This window comes from Elaeis guineensis, chromosome 7, assembly GCF_000442705.2.
Source record: "Elaeis guineensis isolate ETL-2024a chromosome 7, EG11, whole genome shotgun sequence".
NCBI lineage: Eukaryota > Viridiplantae > Streptophyta > Magnoliopsida > Arecales > Arecaceae > Elaeis > Elaeis guineensis.
In genome coordinates, this window is record NC_025999.2 from 49,949,219 (window position 1) to 49,959,797 (window position 10,579).

Below are 10,579 nucleotides of genomic sequence, written 5' to 3' on the forward strand. Positions count from 1 at the left end.
AAGTAGAGTTCCGTATGCTTCGGTATTGGGTTTTATTATGTACATCATGACATGTACGAGACCAGATGTGGCATACTCACTAGGGGTAGTAAGTAGATACTAGTCTGATTCAGGAGAAAATCACTGAAAGGTCGTCAAGATCATTCTTAAGTATTTAAGAAATACTAAGGACCAGTGGCTTATATATGGTGAAACTAACTTGAAACTAAGGGGGTTCACTGACTCCAGCTTTCAGTCAGACCATGATGATAGCAAGAGTGTGTCGGATTATATTTTTATCCTAAATGGTGGAGCAATCTGTTGAAAAAATTTCAAGCAGCACACTGTGGCAGACTCTATTTGTGAAGCAGAGTATATCGCGACATTCGATGGTGCGAAGGAAGCTGTATGGTTGCGAAAGTTCATCGACGAGCTTGAAGTGGCACCCTCTGTTAATGGCCCTATCTTGTGATACTACGACAATACTAGAGCCATTGCTCAAGTCAAGGAGCCGAGATCACATCAGCGTACCAAACATATTCTGTACCGCTATCACCTTGTCTAAAAGATCATGGATCGAGATGACGTCGACCTTCAGAAGATTGATGGGAAAGAGAATCTGACTGATCCATTACTAAAGCTCTCATAATCAAGAAGTTTGATGACCACAAATCGAAGATGGGTATTCGATACTGTACCAATTGGTTTTAGTCCAAGTGATAATTGTTGGAAAATATGTTTCAAAGTCAATTGTTAGACGATTGTGCTCATTTTGTAAATTACATATAAATTTTTATTAATAAAAATTATTTGGTATTTTTATTATAAATTATCCATCTTTGAACTCCTATATTGTAATGAAGTTCTTAGGACTATGATTAATCTTCAAAGGAGATTTTATCATTAAGTTCTTAAAAATATTTGCGACCAAACGATATGCTATTACTAGGATGATAGCAATATCAAGTGTAGGTCGTTGTGTGCCATATGAGTTAGTTGTCCTCTTAACCAAGGAGTATGGAGACACTATTATGGTATACAGATGAAATGCAGGAGTACATTTGCATCGAACGTGACTCTGTGCCGAGCACTCTGCTGTCAAGAGTTGCTCATGAAGGGTATGGGTATAAGTGTCCCTCCGACCTAAGACCACCACGATGACTTGTTAGTAACTCACTGTACTTTAGTATCGGACAATCTGAGTTTCTAACTCAATGTCAGAAGTCTACTAGGTGTAGTCAAGTACTTATCAAGTTAGTATGTGAGTCAAGATGGAATTGACCTCTCTGAATTAGTAGGAGATATGCATCAGTTTATTTCAATTCAGTAAAACCTTGGCCAGGATAATCTGTGAGATGGATTTGAAAATTTAAAATACAATATGGTCGACTAAATTAGGGTTGACAATTAAACCCTAGGTCACCTTGAGCATTTAGGTCAACGGGATGAATTATACGGTAACCATACGCTAGTAGGTTCTAGAAGATTGCTTTGCAATACTTTGACCTATCCAGTCGTCGGGTTATCATTACAAGATGGTTACATCAATTGGCATAGAAAGTTGTTCCTATGCTATCGGCTTAAGTTCGAACCTATGGGATCACCGTATTAGAAGATTTGATCAGATCAAATGGCTGAAGAGTCTAATTGGATTGTGACTCTGGTGAAGAGTCCTACTCTGACTAGGATTCTGGGGAAGAGTCCCACTAGGACTGAGACTCTACTATTTTTGAAAAATTAATTAGTAATTAGATTACTAATTGACTCAATTTGATTGAGCAAAGAGCTTTGGAACAAGTCTAATTGAATTAGACTCAGTTCGACTCTGATTGGGTTTGTTATGATCGAGCCCGATTATGTGGAAAATTTGATCCTGATCAGAATTTTGACTCGACTAATTTCTAATTAGGTTAAAAATTTGATGAGATATTTAAGTTTCTAGTTGGATTAGATTTATTTCTAGCAATGAGTTCAATCCAAATTTGACTTGGATTAGAATCAGAATTGAAAATGAAGAGTCCTTATCAACTAGGACTCTATCCTTATCTTTTGCACCACTCCTGAATCCATGCCAATTTCATGTCTAATTGGATTTGGATTGTGATTTTTGGTATCATGATACAGGATCCAATAAAGGTGGGCGGCTATAGTTGATGAGTCATAATATTATCTTTTGCCTAATTCGAATGCGATCCCAATTAGAGATAAGAGATAAACTAGGAAAGAGATTTTTCATATATGGAATATTGTTAGCACTATATTAATTTTTTTCTTGGAGAATTATTTGGCATGTGAGATTTTAAAATCTTTCTCCACATTTTAATAATTTTTTTGGAATTTTTTGGGATGCCAAAAGGAGGTTTGGCATTGACTCTTGGTGCCTTTCCTTGGAAAATCCTAATTCTTAGTCTATAAAAAGGGGTCCTCTCTCTTGGACATCCCATGATCATTCTCTTAATATTTTTTTATTTCTAGAACCTCTTCTCCTCCTCTGCTATTCCTTTTAATCCTCTCTTATTTTGGAGTATCCAAGGTACTTGAAGAAAGAGGAACAAATCAGCTGTCGAAGTTGCTTGTAGGCTAGCACCTCCATATCCCTGATCTGTGCCTTTCTTCATGTGGATCTTTCTGTAAAGGCCAGATGACTCCGTGTGGCCGTCAGTGATCTGAAAAATACCTTCTCCAATCATTAGACCAAAGGAGATCTCTAACTTATTTTGATTTCTATAGTAAATCTATTAGATAGATCTAGAATTTCAGTATTAATGAGATCGATGTGATTTTTATTTTTTGATCTAAAATATATATTTTTATTTCAAAGATCATGATGTGATAGTCTAAGATAGGATCTTATACATGTGATTAGGATTAAATCATTTAATCTATTATTTTTGCTACATAAAATTTTAAAATCTTATGTAATGCACTATCTCATATTTTCTTCATATTTTAGTTTGATTGGTATCTACAAGGTGATTCTAAGATTTGAGCTCTGGTATGCTAGTTTTAATTATTAATATTAATTTTATACATGTTAAAAATTATTTAAAATTTATATTTTACTTTGTGATCAAAATCCAATAATGGTATCAGAGCCATCCTTGTTAGATTTAATCAAATAGTTGCTATTGTTGTAGTGTAAATTTGATCTGATTCATGTGATGCCAAAATGTTCTATCAATTTTTTGCATTGATCTTAAAATCAAAAGTTATTTTTGACCATAATTGAAGTATGACTCTAAATTTTAATTGTTAAAATTTGAATTTATCGTAATCTAAAATTTTATGATTCATGGTAAATTGATGTTTGAATTGATTTTATTAGGGTGTATTGTTTCTAGCCTATTTGCTGACTTGGTCAAACCTAATTTGATTAGGGTTTGGATGTTGATTCAATTTATTGACCCAAATCAATTTTGATATGTGAATTGGATCAAAGAGTTGAGTCCAAATCATAGTCAAATGGTATTGGCTCAAGTGTTGAACTAAAATTGTAAGTACACCCTGCGTGATTCTAGCAATCATATTTTTGGCATAGTTATATGAAAAAATATTACAATTTGAATAACATGTTTTATAGCATGATATGATGCATGAAAATTATTTTGTTCTTATTATATGCATATTATATGTGATGTAAGTGTTAGGATGTGCATGGGACCAGTCTAAGACCCTCAATTAAAAATTATATTAAGTTATAGCATCGGGATTCACTTGCTAACCGAATGTCAGATTCATTGATCAATTGATATCTAGGCAATTGTCAAAGGTGGTTATCTAATTAGATCTGAATGCTGGCTTGGCCAACTCTGTTGGTGTCTATGAAAAACTTTGAAAAGCCTCCCACCTACTTACTTGGCCAATTTGGTCTATTGAGTTTCAAATTTGGATTGATTAGTGATGTAGATACTACAAAGACCTTCATTCATGCTTAGTCAATAAAGTATGTCAAAATCTGTAGTGAGCTTATTGTGCTATCTATAAGACTTGCTATAAAGATTGATATGATATTGACTAAGTGCAGATTGATGCTTATAGCATATTTGAATAGTATTGCTTTATTGTGTGATCCATAAGGACAACATTATTTGAGTATGACCATATAGGAATGAAGGATCAACTTAACTAAAATACTATAGTTTGTTGTGCTATTCACAAGACTATAGGTGATCTAGAGGCAAAAAGAATATTGAAAGTTGTATGAGATATAATTGATAAAGAGTTACCTACCCTTGAACTCATGAATATTTGTTGTGCTATCTACAAGATATTTGTGAGAAATGGAGATCTCAACCCCACTTAAAAATATGATGATTTTTCTCATTTTCATACTTGAGGGCTATAAAATTTGTTAAAATAATGGAAAACAAAATTTGACAAAAATCCTAATCTAGTTGTGCATATCATCATGAGTTGTCTGCTTATATATTATGTTTATACTTATAGATTTTATCTGCATAATGACATCCTCACTTTCACTAAATGGTATACTGATGTCAATAAATTGATCGGATCAAATTATGTAGATTGATTAAGAAATTTAAGAATTATTCTCACTCAAAAAAAGTCTCCTTTATTTTGGATACCCCTACACCCGATATGAATAGTGAAAATGCAACTGAGGAGGAAAGGGCCACAAACAAGATGTGGCAAGATGATAGTATGACTGTCAAGTGCGTCATGCTTGCCTTTATGAGCAATGAGCTTCAGAGGCAACATGAAGGTATGGATGTTCCTTCCATACTCTTTAATTTGATGTTATGATATGGGGACAAGGCTAGACTACTAGATATGAGATATCTAAGTAATTGTTCTATACCAGGATGAGTGAAGGTAGATCTGTGTAGACTCATGTCCTGAAGATGATTGATTTGATCATTTGTCTGGGACAGTTGAATTTTGCCATAAATGGTGAGCTTAGTCGGGATTTGATCCTGCAATCACTCTTTGATTTCTTCTCATAGTTTGTCATAAATTATCATATGAACAAACTGAACACCTGCCTGTTTGAACTGCTGAATATGTTAAAAACAGTAGAGAGCCATTTTAAAGGAGAAAAGGCTCCAGTTCTTCTTGTAGATAAGATGTCACGCCCCCGACCCGAGATTTGAATCGAGGGTCATGGCAACCGCCGCATACTTATAGAACACTTTTTCCATGAGCATGCAAGGCATTTCATCATGATATCTTCACAAATAGTTAAATAATTTTTTTAATATTTAATAATCAAACCTTAATTCAAATAACAAATCAAAACTCAGTGTTCAAAATAAAATAACTGTCTGACAAAGTCAGTACTAAAAACAAAACTAAAAGTCTTGAATCAATTATGAGAAAAATCCTAAATCAATGAGTTAACTCCATCTCTAATCGCTCTCCCAATCGAAATCCTGCATCATGCTAATTTTCTGGATCTGTAAGAAAAACATAAAACTTATCATGAGCTAAATAGCCCAGTAAGCAGTGTATACCTTTAACTGAATAATCAGGCAAATAATACTATGCATAACAAATCAATATGTAATTTCATGAAATCATATTCATACTGTCAATCATTTATAAAAGTCAAATCATCATAATTTTCCAATTATGCTTTTCTTCTTAAATTCATTAATTTCTTAAATTCTTCTTACCAACTATGACTATGACCACATTATCCCTGTGGCAGGGTCATAATACCGCGTATCTGCTTGCGGTGGGCTGCGAATCATCTGGCAGCCAAGTCCTTTGGAACCGCTGGTCTAGCTGTCGATTTTGTCGCTGGTCTATCTGGCGACATGTCGCTGGTCTCACTGGCGACATAAATCCTCAGGACAGTCAATTGCCAACGTATATGCCCCCATTGGCGGGGTCCTCAACACAGTCAGGTTGTCAATTTCATATTGTCTTCCAATTCATATATTATTTTCAAGAATAATAAAATTAATTGATATTCGAGTCAAATCAATTATAACATTCTTTGAGATCATATATCATCATAATAATTGCTCCACAAATAACTTCAATCATAAATAATTTTCTACAATTAACTTTCATCATAAATAATTTTCAACAATTATTTCAATAAATAATTACAATCGTAAGCATGCATAAATTTATTTAATTCATAATTTACCAGATAAATTCAGTAAAAATAAACACTACTTACCTCAAAAGAAAGTCCAAACTAGAAATTCTAGGGATCTCGAAAATCTTTCTCTGAACCTGATATGTCAAATATCATATTTTAAATCAAAATTTTATCGAATTAAAAATAACTAAATTATTAAAATCTAATATCCCCACGATGATCAATTCGTCGACAGCATCCAGGGTTTTCGGACTAATCCATGGATATCCTGATTATATTTATTTATTATTATTATTTATTATTATTTTTTTTATTAATTAATTCCATAAATCTTAAAATCTAAAGAGAGAGAGAGAGTTTCTCTCTCTCCACCCCTTCTCTTTTTTTTTTTTTTTTTTCTTTTCTTCTTTTTCTTCTTTTTCTTCTTTTTTCTTTTCTTTTCTTCTTTTTCTTCTTTTTTTTTTTCTTTTTTCTTTTCCTTTCTTTTCTTTTCTTCTTTTTCTTCTTCTTCTTCTCAGCCCTTCCCACGTCAGAACAGAGGACGGGGTCCTCCGGCCTTGATCGGCTGTTCGGGCTGCGGCCGCCACGGCGGAGGCCGGCGGCCGACGGGGGCCACTCCCCCGGTCACGGAGGAAACATGGCCGGCGGTCAATTTTGATCGCCGGCGTCGGAAATTCACGAAAAAGGGGCCCAAAACAGAGTCTTTTCCCGACCAAAAATCGGCGACGCTCGTCGCCGGCCACCGCGCACAAACGCACGGGGGAAGGAGGAAGGAAGGGAGGAAAAGGAGGGAAGTTTACCTTGACCTCCGGTGACTTCGTCGGAGAGCAATCACGGCGAAGACAAGGTGGTGTCTGCGGCTCTATTTCGAGAAAAATGGAGAGAAGGAGAGAAGGAAGAGGCCGATGGATCGATTCTAAGGAGAGGGGAGACCTTCTTATAGAGGGTCCTAGGATTTCGAGGGGTCCTAGGACTCCTAATAGGCTTTGGTCTCGCCGGAGAAGAAGACTCCTATCAGGAGTCTTCTTCCCGGTTTTACTCTTTTTTTTTTTTTTTTTTTTTTTGGGCTTTTGTGGGCTGAAATAGGTTTTGGACTATAACATTCTTCACCCCTAAAAAGAAATTTCATCCTCAAAATTTTTCATACCTGTAGTCTCGAAGAGCTGGGGATATTTTTGCTTCATTTCTTCTCTAGCTCCAAAGTAGCTTCTCTTTCTGAATGTCGACTCCACTGTACCTTGACATAAGGAATGTTGCGACGTCTCAGCACCTGTTCTTTACGGTCTATGATTCGTATCGGATATTCTTCATATGTTAGATCCTTCCTGGCTTGTACTGGTTCAAGTTCCACAATGTGACTTGGATCTGATAAATATTTCTTTAACATAGAAACATGAAAAACATTATGTACTCCTGCAAGTGAAGGGGGTAAGGCAAGTCGATAAGCCACCTCACCAATTCTTTCCAAAATCTCAAACGGACCCACATATCTAGGATTCAATTTGCCACGAATGCCAAATCTTGAGATTCCTTTTGAAGGAGATATTTTGAGAAACACATGGTCACCGACTTAAAATTCTAATTTTCGTCTCCTGTTGTTTGCATAGCTTTTCTGTCTGCTTTGTGCTGTCCGAAGTCGATCTTTAATTAATTGAATCTTCTTGATTGCTTGTTGAACAAGTTCGGGACCCAATATTCTTCGCTCACCAACATCATCCCAGTGAATCGGTGATCGACATCTTCTACCATATAAAGCTTCGTAAGGTGCCATTCCAATGCTAGCCTGATAACTGTTATTGTAAGCGAACTCAATCAAAGGTAGATGCTCATCCCATGAACTCTTCATATTCAAAATACAGGTTCTCAACATATCTTCTAAGATCTGAATAGTTCTCTCTGACTGACCATCAGTCTGTGGATGAAAAGCTGTACTGAAGTTCAATTTTGTTCCTAATGCCTTGTGTAAGCTCTTCCAAAACTGTGATACAAATCTGGTGTCTCGATCCGATACGATGGTCACTGGAATTCCATGTAGTCTTACAATTTCTTTCATATATAACTTTGCTAGTCTTTCCAAGGTAAATCCAACTCTAATTGGAAGAAAGTGTGCAGGCTTTGTCAATCGGTCTACAATCACCCAGGCTGCATCATTTTTACTGGGAGTCTTCGGTAGTCCAGTTACAAAATCCATAGTGATATGTTCCCACTTCCAAACTGGAATATCAAGAGGTTGAAGTAGTCCCGCAGGTCTCTGATGTTCAGCTTTAACTTGTTGACACACCAAACATTGAGCCACGAATTGAGCGATCTCTCTCTTCATATTATTCCACCAGTATATTTTTTTTAAGTCTCTATACATCTTGGTACCTCCCGGATGAACTGTATAACCGGTCTGGTGTGCTTCCTGAAGTATTTCATGCTTGAGTGCTGAATCATTGGGTACGCAAATCCTGTTGTCGAACCTTAACGAACCATCTTCATGTATCTTGAATTCAGATTGAACACCAGCTTCCACTGAATTTCTTATTTTTATTAGTTGTGGATCATCATTCTGGGCAACTGAAATTCTTTCAATGAGTGTTGGCTGAACCCTCATGTTGGCTAACCGTACTGTTGAGTCATATATTCGGATGTCTAATTTCAGTTTTCTTATATCCTTTAACAATTAACTTTGATGTGTGATTAAAACCGCCAAATTTCCCACAGATTTTCTACTAAGGGCATCAGCAATAACATTAGCTTTTCTCGGATGATAATGGATTGTTAAATCATAATCCTTTAATAGTTCTAACCACCTTCTCTGTCTCATGTTTAATTCTTTCTGTGTAAAAATGTATTTCAAACTCTTATGATCAGTAAACACTTCACACTGCGCACCGTATAAGTGATGTCTCCAAATTTTTAGGGGCAAAAAATTACTGCAGCTAATTCCAAATCATGTGTCGGATAATTCTGTTCATATGGTTTCAATTATCTTGAGGCATAGGCTACTACCTTACCATGTTTCATTAAAACACTGCCGAGTCTCTTTTTAGATGCATCACTATATATTGTGAAACCTTCATCTCCTGTTGGTATAGTAAGGATAGGGGCTGACACTAATCGTTGTTTTAATTCTTGAAAACTCTGTTCACAATCTTCAGACCACTCGAATTTAACCCCTTTTTGAGTAAGACGAGTCAAAGGTGCAGCTATGCGGGAAAATCCTTCTACAAATCGTCTGTAATATCCTGCATTCTCAGAAAACTTTGAATCTCAAAAATATTTGTAGGTCTGTTCCACTGCATCACAGCTTCTACTTTTGCTGGATCCACATAAATTCCATCCTTAGATACGATGTATCCTAAAAAGGCTATTTTGTCCAACTAAAATTCACACTTCTTAAATTTGGCATAAAGTTTTTCTTTCCTCAATATTTGTAGTACACACCGTAAATGTTCTTCATGCTCCAATTTACTTCTTGAATATATCAGATATTGTCAATAAATATGACAACAAATTTATCAAGATAAGATCTGAATATTCTGTTCATTAAATCCATAAAGGCTGCTGGAGCATTGGTTAACCCAAAAGGCATCACTAAAAATTCATAATGTCCATAACGAGTTCTAAATGCCGTCTTGGGTATGTCCTCTGTTTTAATTTTTAACTGATGATACCCTGAACGAAGATCAATTTTAGAAAAGACTTGTGCACCTTGCAACTGATCGAACAAATCATCAATTCGAGGTAGAGGATACTTATTTCTGATAGTATTTTTATTCAACTCTCTATAGTCGATATAGAGTCTCATACTACCATCTTTCTTCTTCACAAATAAGACTGGAGCTCCCCAAGGAGATACACTAGGCCTTATAAAACTTTTATCCAATAAATCCTGTAATTGATCTTTTAACTCCTTCAACTTCATAGGGGCCATTCTGTAAGGAGCTTTAGAAATTGGATTGGTATTGGGTGCCAACTCAATAGTAAATTCAATCTCTCTATCTGGTGGTAGTCCGACTAAATCATCAATGAATACATCCGAAAATTTATTTACGATAGGAATATCCTATAACTTCAATTCATCATGATCTTTAATCTTTATTGATACTAAGTAACCTCCACATCCCTTTCTTATCATCTGTCTAGCTTGCACAAATGAAATAATACGTGGAGGGGTGGTTCTTGTACTTCCATCAAAACTAAAAGTTAATTCTCCCGGTATGTGAAAATTCACTCTCTTTCCATGGCAATCCACAGAGGCATGATAGGTAGCCAGCCAATCCATTCCTAGAATGACATCGAAATCATGCATATCCAGGACCACCAAATCTGTCGGTAATTCTCTTTCTCCTATCCTAATACTACATGACTTGCACACACTTTCGGTACTCAAAATACCACCTACTGGTGTCTCAACATATAATTTGGTTTTCATGGGTTCACAACCTATATCATGCTGTCTAATAAAAGTAGTGGATATAAAGGAGTGTGTAGCACCAGAATCAAACAAAACTGAAGCATGAATACAGATACAGGAATGGTACC